The sequence below is a fragment of the Cryptomeria japonica genome, chromosome 10, assembly GCF_030272615.1.
Source record: "Cryptomeria japonica chromosome 10, Sugi_1.0, whole genome shotgun sequence".
Lineage (NCBI taxonomy): Eukaryota > Viridiplantae > Streptophyta > Pinopsida > Cupressales > Cupressaceae > Cryptomeria > Cryptomeria japonica.
In genome coordinates, this window is record NC_081414.1 from 783,801,416 (window position 1) to 783,824,409 (window position 22,994).

Here is a 22,994-nt window from a genome sequence, read left to right on the forward strand (position 1 = left end):
GCTGAAAGTGCCGCATGTATGGCCACACGAGCGGATGCCCTTACTAGCACCTCATTGTTTTAGATGCCCAAATCCTTCTAGTTGTTGAGGCAGGAGGTCGGACCTCTGGTAGCGGCCCACACACATACGGTTCTTAGTAGAGATACAAAGTTCGCCATGGGGAGTTTTCATGGGGACTGATGCTTGGCTGACCCGAGAAGTGAGTGCCGAGGGTGGAGCCAGCGAGGTCAAGCATCTAAGTATCCGCTCTGAATAGCGTAGCCTCGGGGGTAAAACCCCATGTGGGATCAACAATTATTGTCCTGGCCAGCCATAAGAATTGTGCTTGACTTATGATAAACATTCAAACAATCAAGACAAAACAGCAAAACATTGTGTCTTTTGTGTCTTCAAGTGTATGCAAAAACTTTTTTACATCAAACAACACACTTTTTGGAGTCTAAACAGTCTGCAAACATTGGGTCATCAACACTGTGTCCTCTTGTCACGAAAAACAGTCGAAAAATCAGATTTGGTCACAGCAAAACAAATTCACAGATAGGAAAGATTGCACTAAGGTTACAGAAACGCGTCTGTGTCTGTTAAGACCGCGTCTGTGTCTGATAAACGCGTCTGTGAAGTACAGAATAGCGTCTGTGTTTTTATTAGCGTCTGTGTCGAACAGAGACACGTCTGTGTCTGGAAATCGCGTCTGTGAAGTATACAGGCGCGTCTGTGTCCAAAATTGCAAAAACTGTTACAGTCCCAGCAAACATCAACAGGAAATCTCAGAATCACGTTTGTGTCAAACAGAATAGCGTCTGTGTCTTCAAACCGCGTCTGTGAAGTATACAGAGGCGTCTGTGTCAGGATTTCAAAAAAGTTTAACAGTCAAGCAAACAAAGAAAATCAGTTTCGGCATACTTGAGCTTCCTAGGTTGTCTCTTCAGGTTTCATCTAGCATTCAGCCTGTTCTAAGGTCTTACACAGTCCATCATTACTTCATACCTCATTTTACATTCATACTTGTCTAAACTTGAGTCAAAAGGTCACTTGCTTGTCCTCACTATACTTTGTCAACACTACATATTACTACACTTTGCTAAGTGGTCCCTCATCAAGGTTTCTTACCTTTGGGTCTCATTTGGTCTTACTTAGAGTCAAGGTCAGCTTACCTCATCAAGAGAAACTATCCTCTCTTTGGAAGTCACACCTACTCTACTACATACATACTTGGTCTTACACTTTGGACATTGCAAGTAAACTTCAGATTCATTTACACTCCATACAACTCTTGGTCTTACATACTCTTGTCATTTTCGTCTAGTCTCTCACATATTGCTAAACACCTAGTTCATGGTTGAAACCCGTCTTCAAAAATCTAGGAGAAAAGCTAAAGAAGCTCAAGGGTCCGTAAACATGAGTTCTTATGAGTATGACAATGATGTCTTCTACAATCCTGAGCACACTACATTACCAGACATGAATGTTTATAGACACAATCCAAATATGGAAAGCGCAAACGCTATACACAACGCTACACATAATGATATTGTGGACAATTCTTCAATACTATCAGCGGACATACAAGAATCTATAATGGATCCTCAATTCAATAGATTGGTTGAAGAGATAATGAGGAGAGATCGTCAATACTTTCTAAACATGATGGCACAAAGTGGAGCTAAAATACCACATGATTTTGACTTATCTCAACTTATGGAAAGTAGACCTTCACAACAAACTCAACCTAATAGTGGAGGACCAAATAATATGATGCCGGAGTCACCATCAGTTTTGCTTCAGAAACCAGCAATCCCACATATACAAGCTCAAATGCATGATACTTACACTCAAAGACCATCATGGAGGCCTTATGTTCAAACACATGCTCAAGATATGGGTCAACCAAGACAAATGGATAATCAAGGACTTCCTCAAAATTTTGACACAAGAAGACCTCATGCCAAAATTGGGGGCAACACAATGGAAAATGAAAGGCCCATTGAATATGGTTTATATACACAAAACAGATATGGGGTCCCTCAACAAGAAATTATGCCAAGTGCTCCATACATGTCGCAACAATATAGACCTCCATATGGACATGTCTACGATCAGTATCATCCATATATGCAACAAGCTCCTCCTCAAATGGGTGTTTCAAACATGGGATATGCTACAAGAAATCCATCTCCTCCCAAAAATAATTTGGAGCAACAAATTAGAGATCTACAAAAGAAAGTGGAAGACATGGGCACATCAAAACCCACATATACTATGAGAGATATATGCCCTTATCCCTTTGATAAGAGCATTCCAATGCCTCCGTTTCCTCCGCACTTTGCAACACCGAAATTTGACAAATATAGAGGGAGAGGAGATCCCAAGGCACACATAAGACAATTCTTCACAGCTTGCATTGAGGTAGCGGCAGAAGAAACATACTTAATGAGGTTGTTCCCACAGAGCTTAGGAGATCAAGCGATGGAATGGTTTTCTCAATTACCTCCTGGTATTAAGTCATGGGGCGACTTGGCAGAGGCATTCATCCAACATTTCTCTTACAACATTGAAACAGATGTCTCAGTTACTACCTTGTGCAATACGAAACAAAAAGAAGGAGAATCTTTTGCGTCATTTTTACAAAGATGGAGAAACTTAGCTAGCAGATGCTCTTGTGAAATCCCGCAAAAACAAATGGTGGAAATGTTCACACAAAATGTTAACAAGGCTATTGGTTATGATCTCAGAAAAGCTTGTTTGTCTACATTTAAGGATGTCATTGAAAAGGGCCTAGCAACAGAAAAGGTCTTGATTGAACAAGGAGTTATCAAACTATTCAAAGAAAACAAAGAGGACTTTAAGGGAAAGGACAAACCAAAGTTTTGGAACAAGAACAAGAACACAGTTAATGATGGTGTTGTTGATGCCAACACAGTGAGACCAAAGTTCATCTTTTCTGGATCAAATTCTACCAACAATCAAGTGAACAATCAAACGGCTGCTAAACCACGAAGGAAGTACACTCCATTGGGAGAACCACTTGAATCAGTATTCAAAAAGCTTGTAGCAAACAAAGTGATCACGGTCCCAGATTTTCCTCCATATGAACCAAAGGTAAAACCGAATTGGTGGAATGATGATGAATATTGTGAATTTCATAAGAGCAAGGGTCACAAGACAAGTAATTGCCATCGATTGAAAAACATTGTACAAGATCTCATTGACAGAGGAGATATTGAGATTGAGGGACATTCATCTAACCAAGAGCATGAGGTGTTTAAGGAACCATTCCCGAAACATGACAAGGGAAAAGGCAAAGTCACAGATGATCAAGCCAATTACACCAGAACATCTTACAATTATGATTCCACTATTAATCACATCTCAATGGACAATCATATTTCTACCATTACTATCAAAAATAAAAATCCTGAGAATCCTCCTCAACGACCTAAAATTGTCCTAAAAGGTGTGGGATCTTCGTCCACATCTACCTCTGAATGTCATGTTACAACCCGTCGAGGTAAGATCACATTGCCAGGTACCTCTACTAAGAATACCAATCTTTCGTCAACTAAGCCTGAGTACGATCTTGTAGAGCAATTAGGGAAAACACCCGCACTCATCTCTATTCTTGAGCTCTTACGTATATCTCCTGCACATAAAGCTGTCCTTGACAAAACCTTGAGAGATACTGTTGTCCCTACGGATCTAAACGTGGATCAGTTTCAAGCCATGGTGGGATACCTATCTGTTCCACACTCCCTCACATTCACAGAAGCCGATGACGCCTCCATAAGTCAGCCTTACAATGCACCTTTACATATTGAAGCCTTCATACATAAACACCGAATAAAACGAGTCCTGATAGATGGAGGAGCAGGTCTTAATATTTGTACATTGAGCACCATCAGACAATTGGGATATTCTGACAAAGCTGTGAATGCTACAAACCAAATCACTATTAAGGCTTATGATGATGAAGAGCATTCGTCCAAGGGCACAGTCATCTTACCACTAAGAATAGGGCCAGTCACAAAGGACGTGATTTGTCAAGTCCTGGATCTAGACCTCACGTATAACATATTGCTAGGACGTCCGTGGATTCATGAAATGAGAGCGGTCCCATCAACATACCATCAGTGCATAAAATTTCCTCATAATGGAGTCGAGGTAACGGTCAATGGTGATCCAAATCCATTCATATATTGCAATAACTTGAGATCACATACTGAGATTATCATTCCCAGCAATCGTGAGGCTACTCCTTCTTCAGCATATATTGATCCTGAGTCATTAAAGCCCTCGACATCCAAACAAGGTGAACTTAGAGCCAAGTTTCAAGACAAAGGCATGGGAGAATACACTCTGAATCAAACAATGTTCTTACGACAAGTCATGAACTCCCCCAAGGAATATGGGAGACCACATCCTAATAAGCAAATCTCCATCATGCTCCTCAAATGGGATCCTACCGTCTTTCAAAAATGGGGCGAACTAGAGGAAGAAAGTTTATATAAAATGCTATATAAGGACGCTGAAGATGATACACATGATCAAATTATAATACCCTGTGAAAACTATGGTAAAGGTTTCAAAATTCTGCAGAAATTCGGGTATGATGGAAAAAGTCCTCTCGGACTACGCAAAGAAGGTGTCATGGAGCCTCTACAACCTGAGCTAACTACAAGAAGGGAACGCTCTAAGGGGCTTGGTTTTCTAAATCCCAAGATTCAAAACAAGAGAACAAAACAGATATGGCGAGTCAAAGTGGCTGAAGTTCAACAAGAGGATAATTATTCCACAGACTCCAATGAGTGGGAATGGGGTTCAGACAAATCCTCCAGCGACTATGAACTTAATGAGACATTTAGAGAGCCAGATGAACCTACAGAGGAGGAGGAGTTTTACAAGAAATTCAGAGTTGGTCAAGAACCGACCCATAAGGATCCCGCACAAGCTTCGTTTCAGGGCCCTAGGTCAGGATCACATAGGATGAGGACACCTGTCCCTGAGGGTGCTACTAGTGATGATAATTTGGACTCACTCACGATCGACACTGATGAGGAGAGTGCCATTGACGACCTCGATGACTACCTTGACATACCTGAATATAACCACATCTTCACTATTAGCCTTGCGGACTCTAAAAACACTAAAGACCTTCCCCTCGTTCACCCCCAACTCATTGACTGGGATCAGGATGGACCACCACAGATTGATACATTTCAAAATGACGAAGCTATTGTTGATTATCTTGGCATTCGCGATGATCTTCCTCTTGGAGACCATAAAGAAGGATACGCCATAGAGCTAAATAACATGGCATACTTTGGTGAGGGTGTCGGGCCTTCTAGTCGCAAAAATGTGAAAATAAAGACAAAACAAGGGTCTTATGGCGAAAACCACACTGTGGCGCTCTCTGACTCTAAAAAAGTAAAAAGAAAGGACGTATCTGAGGGTGAAAACCTCTCTGAGGCGCCCGAAGATGGAAGGCTTGACATTCTCCCAGCATCATACGAGGAAAAATCATCCATGTTGGTAGAGGAGACTATAAAGACAAACATTGGTACAGCAGAGGTTCCACACAACATATTTTTGGCTCAATCATTGACAGAGGCCGAGAGAGCAAAATTCATAAGCTTCTTTAAGGAACGAAAAGTCAACTTCGCATGGTCTTATGCTGATATGCCTGGACTAGACCCCGACTTAGTAATGCATCATTTAACAATCAAACCGGGGGCAAAACCAGTAAAACAGAAATTGAGGAAAATGCATCCACAGGTGGCATTGCTAGTCAAGGCAGAGCTGGAGAAATTACTAGATGTCGGATTCATACGCCCAATTGATTATCCCGAATGGATTTCCAACTTAGTACCTGTTAGCAAACCAGATCACAGCATCCGAATATGTACAGACTTCAGGGATATCAACAAGGCTTGTCCGAAGGACGATTTCCCATTACCAAACATTGATTTAATTGTTGATCTCACAGCAGGCCATGAGATGTTATCCTTAATGGACGGATTCTCTGGATATAATCAGATCAGGATTGCACCTGAAGATCAACATAAAACATCATTCACTTGTCCATGGGGAACCTTCTGCTGGAATGTCATGCCCTTTGGGCTGAAAAATGCAGGTGCCACGTATCAACGAGCCATGACTACTATCTTCCATGATCTCATGCATGTAAAGGTGGAAGATTATGTCGACGACCTTTTGGTTAAATCAATAGACAGAAATACACACTTGGACATACTTTCAGTTGCTTTTGATAGGCTGGAAAAATACAAGGTAAGATTAAACCCAAAGAAATGTGTCTTTGGAGTAACCTCCGGGAAACTCCTAGGATTCATTGTGTCTAAAAGAGGAATAGAAGCGGATCCAGCAAAAGTCAAGGCTATCTTGGACATGCCACCACCCAAGAATATCAGTCAACTTCGGTCTTTACAAGGGAGACTCCAGTCTATACGAAGATTCATAGCACAACTTGCAGATAAGTGCAATCCTTTCCAGCACCTGCTACACAAAAACATTAAGTTCAAATGGGACGAGAACTGTCAACAGGCTTTTCAGGCACTTAAAGACTATCTTTTGAACCCGCCAGTTTTGATGCCACCAATTCCGGATCAACCATTGCTACTTTACATATCAGCTACTCCAACAACACTGGGGGCACTACTAGCACAACAAATACCCGACGGCAAGGAAAAAGCAGTCTACTATATCAGTCGCACATTGGTGGGATATGAGCTAAACTACACACCAATTGAGCGTGCATGTCTCGCTGTGGTCTTCGCTTCACAAAAATTACGACATTATATGCTCACTCACAAAACCAAGTTGATTGCCAGAATTGATCCACTAAAATATCTGCTCAACAAAGCTACACTTACTGGGCGACTGGCCAAGTGGGTAATGATTTTGAGTGAATTCGACATTGAATACGTGGACAGAAAAGCCATAAAAGGACAAGCCATTGCAGATCAACTGGCAGACGCTCCCATGATAGATGATGTTCCTCTACAGTCAGAATTTCCAGATGAGTCCATTCTAACAATATCACCTGCAAAGCCATGGCAACTATACTTTGATGGCTCATACACACAGCATGGGGCAGGAGCGGGTATACTCTTTATAACTCCCCAAGGTGATTCTATACCAAAGTCATACCGCTTATCATTTCCTTGTACCAACAATATAGCGGAATACGAGGCATTAACAACTGGGTTAAGAATTGCAGTTCAGTGGAAGATCCAAGAACTTCGGGTTTTTGGGGATTCTCAACTTGTCATCCGTCAAGCAACTGATGATTATCAAACAAAAGATGAAAAGCTAATGCCTTACAAACAACTGGTAGATGATCTGAAACAACACTTTGCAAAGATAGAGTTTGAGCAGATACCAAGAGAACAAAATCGCGCTGCTGATGCCATGGCTACAATTGCTTCACTCATTGACCTACCGCAAAATGAGACCTGCTATGAGTTCCTGGTTGACAACCTGCTGATTCCGTCATATGAGATCACTCTTACGGAAATGATATGTGTTGTTGGTCCTGAATCCCAGTTATATGGTTCCATATTCACATACCTTCGCGACAACATCTTACCTCCCGATTTATCGAACAACCAACGCCGCACTTTCATCCGCCAATCCTCCCGATACGTTATCCTAGCTAATATCCTATACCGACGAGGTCTAGATGGCACCCTCCTTAGATGTTTAGAGAGTGACGAAGCTCAGATTGCGTTACGAGAAGTGCACGAAGGGATATGTGGTCCGCATACTAGTGGTCCTACCTTGGCCAAGAAACTCATCAGGACTGGATACTACTGGCCTACTATGGAAAAAGATGCATATCAGTTTGTCAAGAAGTGTAAGCAGTGTCAAATTCATGGAGACCTCATACACGCACCAGCACAGGAACTACAGCCACTTGCATCTCCTTGGCCCTTTTGTCAGTGGGGACTCGATCTCATAGGCAAGATTCACCCTCCTTCTTCCAATGGACATAAATTCATTATCACAGCCACAGAGTATTTCACAAAGTGGATTGAAGCCGTGCCTCTCACGCAAGTTAATGGGAAACAAATTGCTACTTTCATCCTGAACTACATCATTTGCCGATACGGGATCCCTACTTCCATTATTACTGACAACGGGCGTCCTTTCAAGAACCAGGATGTTCGTGAACTCTGTGAGCGCTTCCATATCTCTCATCGTTTCTCCACACCATATTACCCCCAAGGTAATGGCCAAGCTGAGGCGTCTAACAAAACAATTCTCAAAATACTTAAAAAGACAGTCGACGACGCTGGCCGTAACTGGCATGTCCAACTCAATCCTGCACTTTGGGCCTATCGTACCAGTGTCCGCACACCTACAGGGGCTACACCTTACTCACTTGTCTACGGTGCTGAAGCCATCTTGCCTATTGAGGTCGAGTTACCTTCTTTACGGGTCTCCTTGAGAAACATAATCAACAATGAAGACTACAGGGTCTCTCGCTTACAAGAACTAGAACTGCTGGAGGAACGACGACACACTGCTTTTAATCATCTCAAGGCTTACCAACAACGAATGAGTCGCAGTTACAATCACAAGGTCAAGCCTCGCACATTTGAGGTAGGTGACTTAGTCCTCAGAGAGAACCCCAAGAATCAGCAAGAGAGAGAAAAGAAGGGCAAATTTGAACCCAACTGGCTTGGTCCTTACATCATCACAGCAATATATGGATCTGGGGCATATCAACTCTCAACTACAGAAGGGGAATCTTTGGAGGATCCTATCAACAGCATGCACCTTCGCAGGTTCTACACATAAGCTCTTTTTGAGTATCCTAATGCAAAAATACAAAAAAAATCAAAAAATTCAAAAATACAAAAAAAATTATAAAACAAAAAAATCGTTACTTGGTGAAAACCTGGCAAACAGGCACCTTGTGACAACAAAAAAATTGCAAAATCCAAAAAAGTAAAGAGAAATAATTTCGTCCAATGGTGAAAACCACTTCGGTGGCGCCCTGGGCAAGTACCATGGTGAAAACTGGGTCACCAGCGCCATGCGTAGAGACTTTGCTCCTCCCTCTTTCAGGACTCTCTTTCATCTTTTTCACTTCACACACACTCACGACCAATTCACTCACAATAAACTTACCCATTCCCATCATGGCTTGTTATTGATCTACCCAAGATTGGTTAGCCATTCATAATAAACCCTCCCTTTTCACTCTCTTTTCATCCATAATAAATCAGATCCTATCTGTGACTACGGCCAATTCCTACGTCTAGTAATGGGTGTGGAACTGAGAACATCACATGTTTCGAGGAGTACAGTTTCTTTCAGCTCTCTTCAGTCTATCCGCGCACAATCTGCAATAAAGCAGCATTTGCATCACAGATCCGCAATAAAGTTCCGCCTTCTCCGCAATAAAGTATCAGTTTTATGGAATCAGTCAGTTTTAGATGAGACACAGCAGCAACAATGGGCTTCAACAAAATCAAATCTTTCAACAGACTCAGACAACATATGGTTCAGTGCTATCTATCCTTTTTGTGAAAGTGAACATTGTGACCACAATCAAAATTTGACTTAAACAAGTGACAAGAGACACAAACTTGAGGACTACAGTGGATGTTGGTGTCGAGTCTTGGTTTTCTTTTGGTTTTATCTTTTTGGTGACATGTCTTTTAGCTTTTCCAGGATGTCTTTGACTAGAGATTCTATCTCCAGGATGTCTTTGACTAGAAAGGCGAGGATGGGGTATCGTCACTTATTTGCATTTGCTGTCTGTGGATTGTCTTTTAGTAATGCGATGACTTGTCCAAGGATATGAGGACACTGTGAGTCTAGTATGAACTGGGGCATTCCTTGTTTGTGACTGTCTTATCTCCATGCAAACAGGTACAATGACTTTCTGGGCCGAACATATGCCTCGATTGTCATAACCTATTCTGCCATAATAAAGCTCAATGATGATAACGCACAAGAAGCTCTTTCACGTTCATATCTTCTGTCTTCCATCCCCCTTTCTTGATTGACTTCCATTGTCCTTCTCGAGTCCGCGTAGCCCGCTATCACATGACTGAGTATAATGACACACCAAAAACATTTGCATTTCATATAGTTGCACCTGCATCACCACATATAAGCATTTCATACATACATATAGATATTATAATTGCATCACATCCTGCATACAACACATGTTAGCACATCTCACATTTTCATTATGTAAATAATCATTTGCATTATCATATTCATTTGCATCACATACATTTTCATTTGCATCATGCATCACATATACAACATAAAAGAACAAAAATATATGGCATTGCATCATATAAGCATCCATATCATAAAACATGCATCACATAAGAACATCTCATCACATAAGGTACACATGCATATAGCTGCCGCAAAAGATGAATCATCTCATATATATAATCAAATGTGTCATAATACAATGATGTCAAAAGAATCATATGGCTACAAAAGAATCACCCGCAGGTGTCTACAATACAACAATGATACATCTACTGATACAATGGGAGTCTTTTTCATCTCGTGACTTTGTCACTTTATCTGATCAGTCCATTCTATCCCATCTTTCTTATCGAGAGATTGTCTGCAATCTTTCCAGACTTTTTCATCCAATCTCTCGAGGGGGCATATCATTCCCATCCTGGGGCAACTCTATATCAGTTCATCTTATCTTCTTTGAAACAACGCGACAAGCCGCATTGTCTCAAAGAGGGGCAAAATGTAGACACCCAAAATTGTCATGTCTAATTAAATAAATATTTTATTTATTTAATTATCTAAGCCTAATTCTTCTATTAATTAAATAAATCTTTATTTATTTAATTAATTCATTTATCCTCTTCTAGCCTTATTTCTCATTTAAATAAATACATTTATTTATTTAAATTATCCCTTTCCTAAATTAAATAAATATTTTATTTATTTAATTGTCCTACTTCTTCTATTAATTAAATAAATCTTTATTTATTTAATTAATTCATTATCTTTTTCTACACATGACACATGTCATTCATCTCTTATTTCCTACACTACCTACCTCTTTCATTATTTTGGTATTTCTTATACCTACCCTCTAATCCTAGCCGACCTCCTTTTTACACCTCTCAATCTTAACCCTCCATTTCTTATTGTGTCTTCTATTTAAGGAGATGCTTTCTTCATTGACAAACCCTAATGACTAATGACTAATGACTAATTTTGGAGGACTTAGCTACACTACAATTCTACTTGCAACCACATTCCGTTCTTTATTGAGCTCTTGTGCACATAAAAAAATCTGAGAGCAAGCATATCAAACAAGATCAATGGAGATAGGAAGAATGGAGATCAAAACCCTAGTGGACATGTGATGGTATAATCTTTGTGATTTTTGAGTTATTTTGCATTGTCTTAGGTTATCTTCATATGTTATGGTGGATCTTTGTTCATTGTTAGGCTAGGGTTTGGTGGTTGAATCCATTTTAGTCTTTCAATATTGTTGTTTATTGCTATCCATTTTCACCATATACAGTTTCTGTCAAGGTGTCCAAACCCAGCCAAAAAAGGTGAGACCAATAGTTGTACATAAGGGGCCTCCATATTTGTGTAGCTGATGTGGCATCACATGATTGGCTGCCTTTTGTAACTAAGGGTACATTTCATTCAAATTTGTGTATTAAAGTCACAACTATTGTTGCAATGTTGTAAAAAAAATTAGACATTAAATAAACAAGTGTGGGTATTAAATCAATAATTGTTATCACAACAACTGTTATCACCTTCTTTTTAACAACATTGCAAGGATAGTTGTGACTTTAATACCCATATTTGAATGAAATGTACCCTTAGTTATAAAAAATAACCAATCATGTGATGCAACATCAGCTGCACAAATATGGAGGCTCCTTATGTACGACTATTGGTCTCACCTTTTTTTTGGGCTATTTTGGACATATTGGAAAAAAACATACTGATGTGGAATCATGTTTGATGATGTGGCCCTAAAACCTTAGTTACAAGTAGGGGACTTGCCAAGTTGTTGTAAAAAATTAGGAGTAATATGAAATTTCTATGTAGGATTATGAGAAGCGTGAAGTTAGGGTGATCATCTAAAGATGCAATGATATTTATATTTAGCAAAGCAACATAAATAAATTGCTAAGTATAAGAATACAATATAATTGAAATAGATTCAAAAATAAAAATATATAATATAAATAAAATATATTAAAAAATTTTAAATATGATATACATAAAATGTATTATATAAATAAAATACAATTATATATATATATATATATAAAACAATTGTGAGATTTTGCCAAGATCAAGGGCACAATGAAAAGTATAAAGAAAGAACAAAAGAATGACAAGAACAAACTGTATTCTCATCAATATACAAATGATCAAATGTATTCACCAATACAATAAATATGAGCCTGCTTATATAGGCAATGCCATATGGATATACAAGCACACAATCATGACATACGGCTCAATGAGAAACAAGGGTAGGTAAGAAATAATAGGGGTAGGTAGGAGAAATAATATAATATTCCACAAGAGGTGGATGACCCACCGAATGTGGAGTGTAATAGCAAAATAAGAACACAAAAGGTGGAATTTCTCCTACAACCTATATCCCTATGTGCACACTTCCCTAAGTGTCTCATATCCAAACTATGAAGAGATGCATTATCCTGTTAACTTAAGTAAAGTGTAATAATATCCAAGATGAATATTTATTTACACCAACACCCCCCTTAAGTGCACCTTAGGAGAATGAAGACTCAAGTCAACAATGCAAGATGGGTCCTAGCTACTAGGCCATGATAGGTACCCATTTACAATATGCAAATGCAAGCAAAACTATGCAATGCAATCTCTCACAAATGGAGAAAGGGAGAAAACCCAGTGGGAAAAACTCCCGCCCAAAAGAGAGATGAATGTACAAAAGACTCTCAATGAAGAAGGACAAAACCTCAAAGAGTCAAAAGTCCCCCCAATAAGAGAGGAAGGAGAAGTCAGCTGACCTCCCCTAATGAGACATCTCGCACCCCCACAAGAGCTCACAACTACTGGAACTTACTCTCGGTGAGAGGTTTGGTGAATATGTCTACAACCTGCTCCGTTGTAGGATAATATTGCAAATAAATGACCTGCTCCTTAATCAACACTTGGATATAGTGCATATGGATCTCGATGTGCTTGGTCCACTGAAGTTGGACCAAGTTCTTTGAGATTGCAATAGCACTCTGATTGTCGCAATGTAGAACTGTCGGTCGTGGAGTGGTGAACCCAAACTCTATGAGAATCTACTAAAGCCAAATGGTCTCAGTTGCTGTGTTAACAACTTCTCGATACTCAGCCTTAGTCGAAGAGAGAGCAATAACATAATTCTTCTTGCTCTACCAACAATAGGGGCCTGAACCAAGGTGAAAACTGTAGCCTAAAGTAGACTTATGATCATCAAGATCGCCAACACAATCGAAGTTTGTGTAACCAACCAAGCAAAGTCCCGTGCCTGATGCATAGTGAATCCCATAATGATGTGTACCCTAGATATAATGCAAGATGCATTTGGCAACTTTCCAATGAAGCTCATGTGATTCCTGCATGAAGCGAGATACCATGCCAGCCACAAAAAAATATCAGGGTGTTTGTGAGTCAAGTAGATGAGACTACTCACAAGTTGACTATACAATGTGGCATCAATTGGTGGAGAAGAGCACTAAGCCTCAAGCTTGACTCCTGAAAGAAAGGGAGTCGGTGCAGGCATACAATCAACCATATGAAAGCGGGCAAGTAGATCAAGAGCATACTTGGGTTGTGATACTATAATTCCAGAAGGTGGTTGTGAAATCTCTATCTCAAGAAAGTAGTGCAAAAAACCCAAGTCAGTCATAGCAAATCTATCATGCAAAGCAAATTTGACCCTGCTAATGATGGATGCGGTTCTCCCTGTAATGATCAAATCATCAACATAGAGCACAAGTATCAAGTGTGAGTCATCCTGTCACAAAACATAGACATTTGGATCAGAATGACACCTCGTGAACCCTGTTGAGAGAAGAAAGGAATCCATCTTGGCGTACCAAGCCCTGGGGGCCTGCTTAAGGCCATAAAGAGATTTGCTATCTGCAAACCAAGGAAGAATCATGGATGGAACCCTATGGCTGCTCCATATGAATCTACTCATCAAGATGACCATGAAGAAAAGCACTCTTCACATCCATTTGATGTACAACTGAACCATGAGTTGTGGAAATAGCAAGTGTCAAGCGAATGGAGGTCATCTTGGCTACGGGCGCAAAGGTCTCAGTATAGTCAGCACTTGGAACTTGAGAGAATCCTTTCACAACAAGCCAAGCCTTATACTTATCCACACTACCATTGGCTACAAATGTGGTCCGATAGATCCACTTACATCGAACCATCTTTCTCCCCTTAGGGAGAGGGACTAACTCCCATGTGTTGTTTCTTATCAAGGAACTATGCTCTTCCTCCATAGTGTGGTCCCACTCAGGAACCCCTAATGCCTCCCAAAATGTTTGTGGATCGGAAGCGGTAGCAATGAATGCATGTGGAAGGTCCTGATGCTGTGATCGAGTCCTTAGTGTATTTGAAGGATCCCCAACAAGAGAACTCATTAACACAAGTGTCTGTCGAGCCCAACAAGGTCTAGGTGGAGGTGGAGAATGAGGCTCCTCAATCGCAAGTGGACCCTAAAAAGGTGTAAACCTATGAGTTGGAGTTGAAGGAGTCTCATCATCTGAATCATCGACATCACTATCCATAATCGAGGAAGGTGGAGGAGATAGAGAGACTAAGCTAGGAGAGATTTCCTCGAAGTGAACACTCCTCTCAATAAACACCTCACGTGTCTTAGGATCCATCAATCTATATTCCTTAACACCCTCAGGATATCCAACAAAAAGACAAGGCCTACTCTGCGGTTCCAATGCCTTGCGTTTCTGCGGAGGTATGCGTGCCCATGCTAGACACCCAAAGAATATGAAATGTCTCACAATCGGTTTCCTACTAGCCCAAGCTTTAAAAGGAGTAATACCTTGCAAATCTTTGTGAGGAACCCGATTCTGGATGTGTGTACCATAACTGATAGCCACTGTACAAAAGGTGGGATAAAGAGAATGTGCATGTATCATACAACAAGCCATTTCTTTGAGAGTTCTATTCTTGCACTCTGCAACTCCGTTCTACTATGGAGTGTAAGCAATATAATGCTGAAGATCAATCCCCTCAAATGTACAAAAATCTTCAAGTCTTTTGTTCACATATTCCCTTCCATTATATGTATGAAAAAACTTGACCACTTTCCTACATGAGTCTTGAAGTCTTGAAATCTGTCAAATACTTCATTCTTATGAATAAGAAAGTAGACCCAAGTGAAGCGGGAGTATTCATTAATGAAGGTGAGGACATAGCGGGCCTTACTAAATGAAGATGTTGGAAATGGACCTACTACATTATTCTGAACAAGCTGAAGAACTTCCGAAGCTCTCCAAGCTTTCCCCTTATCAAACTTCTCGTCAGGATGCTTGCTCATGGAACAACCTGAACATACACCCTTTGAAAGATTGATTCGAGGTAGACCTGTGACCAAATCTTTAGTGCTGAGCTGCTGAAGATAGCGGTAATTGAGGTGACCAAACCGCTCATGCCAAAGCTTACATTCTGAATTTGAATGAGTAAGCAAGGCCCTAGAAGGAGAACTTGGCACAAAGTGGGAGAATGAATAAAGCCTTGAGTTGTCCTTGACTTATCCCACTTCTACCAAGGCATCATCATCAAGTTCCTTTACCACAACTAAATCAGGTGTAAACTCAACCTTTTTCCCATTCCCACAGTGAGTGAATTGGTACATAGAGAGAAGGTAGGTAGACAAGTTGGGAACATAGAGAACATTCTCAAATGTTCCATCATCCATGTCAACGGAACCTTTTCCTTGAACCTCAACTTGTGTATCATCACCTATGTAAATTTGAGGTACCTTTGATGGTTCTAATGAAGAAAACTGCTCCTTTGTAGAACCCATGTGATAAGAAGCACCCGAGTCAAGTATCCACTGCTGTTAATAACCCGTTGTAGCCATAAATGCTTGCCCTTTTCCCTTAGACTATGAGGAAGATGAAGGAGATTAATCCTTCTTTGTGTAGGCGGATGGCAAGTTGATGTTATTTTTCTTAGGAAGATTTCTCAACTCATCAACTTGCTTGGTGTGGCATCGATGCTCATCATGACCATACTTCTTGCAATAAGAACAAGTTGGTTTATCCTTCTTAGGTGGAGTCCCCTTCTTGGAAGAGGATGCAAAATTGCCTTGTGATGGAGAGGATGATTGCCCTTTTTCCTGTTGTGACTTTGACTTAGATTGCTTCTTCTTCTTGTCGAAATATTTGCCTTGACTCCCTTGACTCCCTTGATTAGCCACCAAAGCCTTGGACTTTGAAGGCTTGAGAAGCCTCATGTTCAACAACTTAGATTGTTCCAATATCAATATGTCTGTGAAAGTATCAAATGAAGGCATAATGTACAAACTCCCCATTGTCAAACAATGAGTTTGGAAGTTTGAAACAAATGCTGCATATTTTTGTGCAAGCTTGTCCCACAAGTTGAATATCAATTGAGCATCCTTTATGTCAATTCCACAATCCTTAAGATTTTCTCGTAGCTCATTTTCTTTGGTGACATAATCTTGGATTGTATCAAAACTCTTGGGATCCAAGTTGGTGAGCTTATTGTCAATCTTGTAACCTCTGATTTCATCACCTTGACCATACAATTTCTGAAACATATCCCAAGCCTCTTTGATTGTAGTACACTTCTCAATGTGAAAAATGAGGTCATTTGATACATACTTACGCAAAGTTCCAAGAGCCATGCAATTCTTAGTGAGGCATTCTAACTGAGAATTAGGATCAACCTTAGGATCAGGATGTAATCCATTAGACCTTTTTCCATTAATTTGTTCCATACTTTAATTTTCTATGATGCATAATTATGTGGAGTTAAAGGTGGAAATTTATGAGGACTCATTGCAACAAAAATGAAAGAGAACAAGGAAAGAGAGGCACAATCACACAAGACATCCCCCAAATTCACTCAATCAAAGACACGCCCCCCCAAAAAAAATAAAAATAAAAATTGATGATTTGGCACTTTATACTTAGTGCATGTAGAATGGGCCACTTGAAAAAAATGGCAAAGTGGACTTATGATTTCAACTTTACAACTACCTCAAGGAGGCCAAAGGAAACTCAAGCTGATAATGCAAGAGATCTAAACTAAGATCCAAGCAAATTACAAGTACCAAATAGGCCAAAGAAGACCAATATCTGAAAGTACAGTATCCACTCAAAATATCTGAAAACGGATCATAGATTATGAAAGTAGATGAAAACATATGCACTTTCAAAAAAAAAGAAACTTGAAAAGGAGGTTGTATGAGCTCAAACAAAGCCTTTGATGTTGTGAAATTGAGGATTGGATAGGTACAATTGAGAGAATACAAAAATTATGAAACACCTGTGTTCCAAAAACAGAAAATAATCACCCCACTACGAAGAGCATGAAAAGTTATCCCAAATCAAAAAAAGTTGCACCCAAAAAGGAGAAAAATTGAGCAAGTAATGAGCCTCCAAAGTTGACCCAAAAAACCAAATTGCTCAATGGACAGGGGTCTAAAATTTTCAAAAAAAATTGACATCAGCAAAACATTGTGCTAAATTTGACGGTCGTCACACCCTTGGAGAAGGTTGACTGGGCGTTGACTGTGCGGTACTGATTGGGTAGACGGTATGAACCCCCCCCCCCAAAAAAAAAAAAAAAATTCAAAAATTATTTTTCAAAATTTAAAAACAAAAAAAAAAACCTTAAAATTTCGTACCCGACCACCTAAATTGGGCAAAAAATTTCTCCAACACCCAAAATTTGACTTTTGCCAAAATAGGTCGAGTTTATATTAGATTTTAATGGAAACATCCTCCCGGTCGCAATGGTGAGGTCAAAAATGCTCTAGGATGCCTCCCAAATGTGCAGTAGCTCAGATCCAAAAATAGAAGCCTTCCAAGATGTCCCCCAGAACCAATCAATGAATCCCCAATAGCTTTGATACCATGTGAGATTTTGCCAAGATCAAGGGCACAATGAAAAGTATAAAGAGAGGCAAATGAATAACAAGAACAAACTATATTCTCATCAATATACAAATGATCAACTAGATTCACCAATACAATGAATATGAGTCTGCTTATATAGGCAAGGCCATATGGATATACGAGCGCACAATCATGACATGTGGCTCAATGAGAAACAAGGGTAGGTAAGAAATACTAGGGGTAAGTAGGAGAAAAAATATAATATTCCACAAGAGGTAGATGACCCACCGAATGTGGAGTGTAATAGCAAAATAAGACCACAAAAGGTGGAATTTCTCCTACAACCTATATCCCTATGTGCACACTTCCCTAAGTGTCTCATATCCAAGAGATGCATTATCCTATTAACTTAAGTAAAGTGTAATAATATCCATGATGAATATTTATTTACACCAACACCCCCCCTTAAGTGCAACTTAGGAGAATGAAGACTCAAGTCAACAATGCAAGATGGGTCCCAGCTACTAGGCCATGATAGGTACCCATGTATAATATGCAAATGCAAGAAAAACTATGCAATGCAATCTCTCATAAATAGAAAAAGGGAGAAAACCCAGTGGGAAAAAACTCCCCCCAAAAAGAGAGATGAATGTACAAAAGACTCTTAATGAAGAAGGACAAAACTTCAAAGAGGAAAAAGTCCCCCCCATAAGAGAGGAAGGAGAAGTCAGCTGACCTCCCCTAATGAGACATCCTGCACCCCCAAGAGAGATCACAACTGCTAGAACTTACTCTCAGTGAAAGGTTTGGTGAATATGTCTACAACCTGCTCCAATGTAGGACAATGCTACAAATCAATGATGTACTCCTGAATTAGTTCTCAGATATAATGCATATGGATCTTGATGTGCTTGGTCCGTTGATGTTGGACCAGGTTCTTTGAGATTGCAATAGCACTCTGATTATCATAATATAGAACTGTCGGTCGTGGAGTGGTGAACCCAAACTCTGTGAGAATCTCCTAAAGCCAAATGGTCTTAGTCGTTGCGTTAACAACTTCTCAATACTCAACCCTATTTGAAGAGAGAGAAATAACATGCTACTTCTTGCTCAGCCAACAAATGGGGCCTGAACCAAGGTGGAAAATGTAACCTGAAGTAGACTTGCAATCATTAAGATCGTCAGGCCAATCAGAGTCTGTGTAACCAACCAAGCGAAGTCCTGTGCCTTGCATAGTGAATCCCATAATGTTGTGTACCCTAGATGTAATGCAGGATGCGTTTGGTAGCTTTTTAATGAAGCTCATGTGGTTCCTGCACGAAACGGGATACCATGCCAACCACAAAGAAAATATCAAGGCATGTGTGGGTCAAGTAGATGAGACTACCCACAAGCTGACTATACAATGTGGCATCAACTGGTGGAGAAGAGCACTGAGCCTCAAGCTTGACTCCTGAAAGAAAGAGAGTCGACGCAGGCTTACAATCAGCTATATGAAAGTGGACAAGTAGATCAAGAGCATACTTCGGCTATGATAGTGTAATTTCAGAAGGTGACTATGAAATCTCTATCTAGATAAAGTAGTGCGAAAGACCCAAGTCAGTCATAGAAAATCTGCCATGCAAAGCAGATTTGACACTACTAATGATGGATGCAGTGCTACTTGTAATGATCAAATCATCAACATAGAGCACATGTATCAAGTGTGAGTCATCCTGTCACAAAATATAGACATTCAAATCAGAATGACACCTGGTGAACCCTGCTGAGAGAAGAAAGGAATCCATCTTGGCATACCAAGCTCTCGGGGCCTGTTCAAGGCCATAGAGAGATTTCCTTAGTCTAGAAACCAAGGAAGAATCTTGGATGAAACCCTGTGGCTGTTCCATATAAATCTCCTCATCAAGATCACCATGAAGAAAATCACTCTTCACATCCATCTAATCTACAACCCAACCATGAGTTGCGGCAATAGCAAGTGTCAAGCGAATGGAGTTCATCTTGGCTACGGGCACAAAGGTCTCAATATAGCCAACACCTGGAACCCGAGAGAAACCTTTCCCAACAAGCCAAGCCTTATACTTATCCACACTACCATCCACTACAAACTTGGTCTGATAGATCCACTTACAATGAACCATTTTTCTCCCCTTAGGGAGAGGGACTAACTCCCATGTGTTGTTCCTCATCAAGGAACTATACTCTTCCTCCATAGCCTGGTCTGACTTAGGAACTCCTGATGCTTCCCAAAATGTTTGTGGATCAGAAGCGGTAGCAATGAATACATGTGGAAGGTCGTGATTCTTTGATCAAGTCCTTCGTGTATCTGAAGGATCCCCAACAAGAGAACCCATTGAATCAAGTGTCTATCAAGCCCAACAAGGTCTAGGTGGAGGTGGAGGATGAGGCTACTCAAATGCAAGTGGACCCTAAAGAGGTGTAAACCCACAAGTTGGAGTTGAAGGAGCCTCATCATCGGAATCACTGGCATCACTATCCACAATGGAGGAAGGTGGAGGAGGTATAGAGGCTAAGATAGGTGATATTTCCTCAGAGTAAATACTCCTCTCAATAAACACCTCATGTGTCTCAAGATCCATCAATCTATATGCCTTAACACCCTCGGGATATCCATAAAAAATACAAGGCCTACTCTGCAGTTCCAATGCCTTGTGTTTGTCCAGAGGTATGCGTGCCCATGCTGGACACCCAAAGACTTCGAATTTGGATGTGTGTCGCACAACTGATAGCCTCTGCCCAAAAGGTGGGATCAAGAGAATGTGTATGTATCATACAACTAGCCATTTCTTGGAGAGTTCTATTATTGCAATCTACAACTCCATTTTGTTGTGGAGTGTAAGCAACATAATGCTAAAGATCAAACCCCTCAAATGTACAAAAATCCTTAATTCTTTTGTTCACATATTCCCTTCCATTATCTTTATGAAGAATCTTGACCACTTTCCCGGATTGCTTCTCCACACGAGTCTTGAAGTCCTGAAATCTGACAAATACTTCACTTTTATGAATAAGAAAGTAGACCCAGCAGTCATCAATGAAGTTGAGGACATAGCAAGCCTTACTAAATCAAGGTGCTAGAAATGGACCTGCTACATCACTATGAACAAGTTGAAGAACTTCCAAAGCTCTCCAAGCTTTCCCCTTATCAAACTTCTCCTCGGGATGCTTGCCCATGGAACAACCTAAATATACACCATTTGAAAAACTGATTCGAGGTAGACCTATGACCCTGTCTTTAGTGTTGAGTAGCTAAAGATAGCGGTAGTTGAGGTGACCAAATCGCTCATGCCATAGCTTACTTTTTGAATTTGAATGAGTAAGCAAGGCCCTAGAAGGAGAACTTGGCACAAAGTGGGAGAATGAATAAAGCCTTGAGTTGTCATTGACTTGTCCCACTTCTACCAAGGCATCATCATCAAGTTCCTTTACCAGAATTGAATCAGGTGTAAACTCAACCTTTTTCCAATTTCCATAGTGAGTGATTTGGTACATAGAGAGAAGGTTGGTAGACAAGTTAGGAACATAGAGAATATTCTGAAATGTTTCATCATCCATGTCAACTGAACCTTTGCCTTCAACCTCAACTTGTGTATCATCACCTATGTAAATATGAGGTACCTTTGATGGCTTCAATGAAGAAAACTGCTCCTTTGTAGAACCCATGTGATAAGAGCCACCCTAGTCAAGTCTCCATTGCTATGAAGAACCTGTTGTAGCCACAAATGCTTGCCCTTTTCCCTTAGACTGTGAGGAAGATGAAGGAGATGAATCCTTCTTTGTGTAGGTAGATGGCAAGTTGATGTTGTTTTTCTTAAGAAGATTTGTCAACTCATGAACTTGCTTGGTGTGTCATCGATGCTCATCATGACCATACTTCTTGCAATAAGAAGAAGTTGGTTTACCCTTGTTAAGTGGAGTCTCCTTCTTGGAAGAGGATGAAAAATTGCCTTGTGATGGAGTGGATGATAACCCTTTTTCCTATTGTGGCTTTGACTTACATTGTTGGGTCAGTGCAAGAAGATGAGTCCACTTTTTGGCCAAAAAGTGGAAGTGTTTTCCCTGATTTTTAGATTTTGTCTCATTTGAGCTTAAATTTTGAAACACTTAGAGATTGAATGTTGGAAAAAGTCAGCAATATGAAAGATAGCCCTCTGAGTGTACTTTCCAAATATATAATTTATTTTAATACCAACATAATAAAAAATAACTTTTTGAATGGAGTTTTGAAAACTATGTTTTAAAAATGCCTGTTTCAGGACCATACCATGCATGTGTACAACCCACACTTTTTGACACAATTAAAATTATTTTCTCAAACCGTTTTGGGAAATGGTTTGTAACACACTGAAGATTGATGAGCATATTTTTCTGTATTTTTTTTTAAAATATTTTTTTTTTATTAATTTTTTAATGGCCGTAATTATCTTTTTAAAAATTTGACGTGTATGACCCACATAATTTGATGTAAACTTAACATTTTTTTATTTTTCTTTTTTTAAATACAAAAGAATTTTGTGTAAATTGATGACATATAATTTTTTTTACAAAATTCTTTAAAATAAAAAAGTTATTAAATTAACAAAATTAGTTAATATTTCAAATTTATGGACCCGATTTAGTATAAATTAAATGAAAAATAGTTAAAATAATCAATTTTTAAACAAATTTACATATTTAGAATCTAGATAGTATAATTTGAAATGGGTTTTAATTTCGTATAAAAATTCTCTGATTAGAGGCGCGTAAACTATTTCTAAAGTTCATATTTGTGCTTTCATTCATGGAGATTTGAATTTGCAGGTCCATGTCTTAGGTGTGGCCATCCCAAGCCTATCCCGAGCC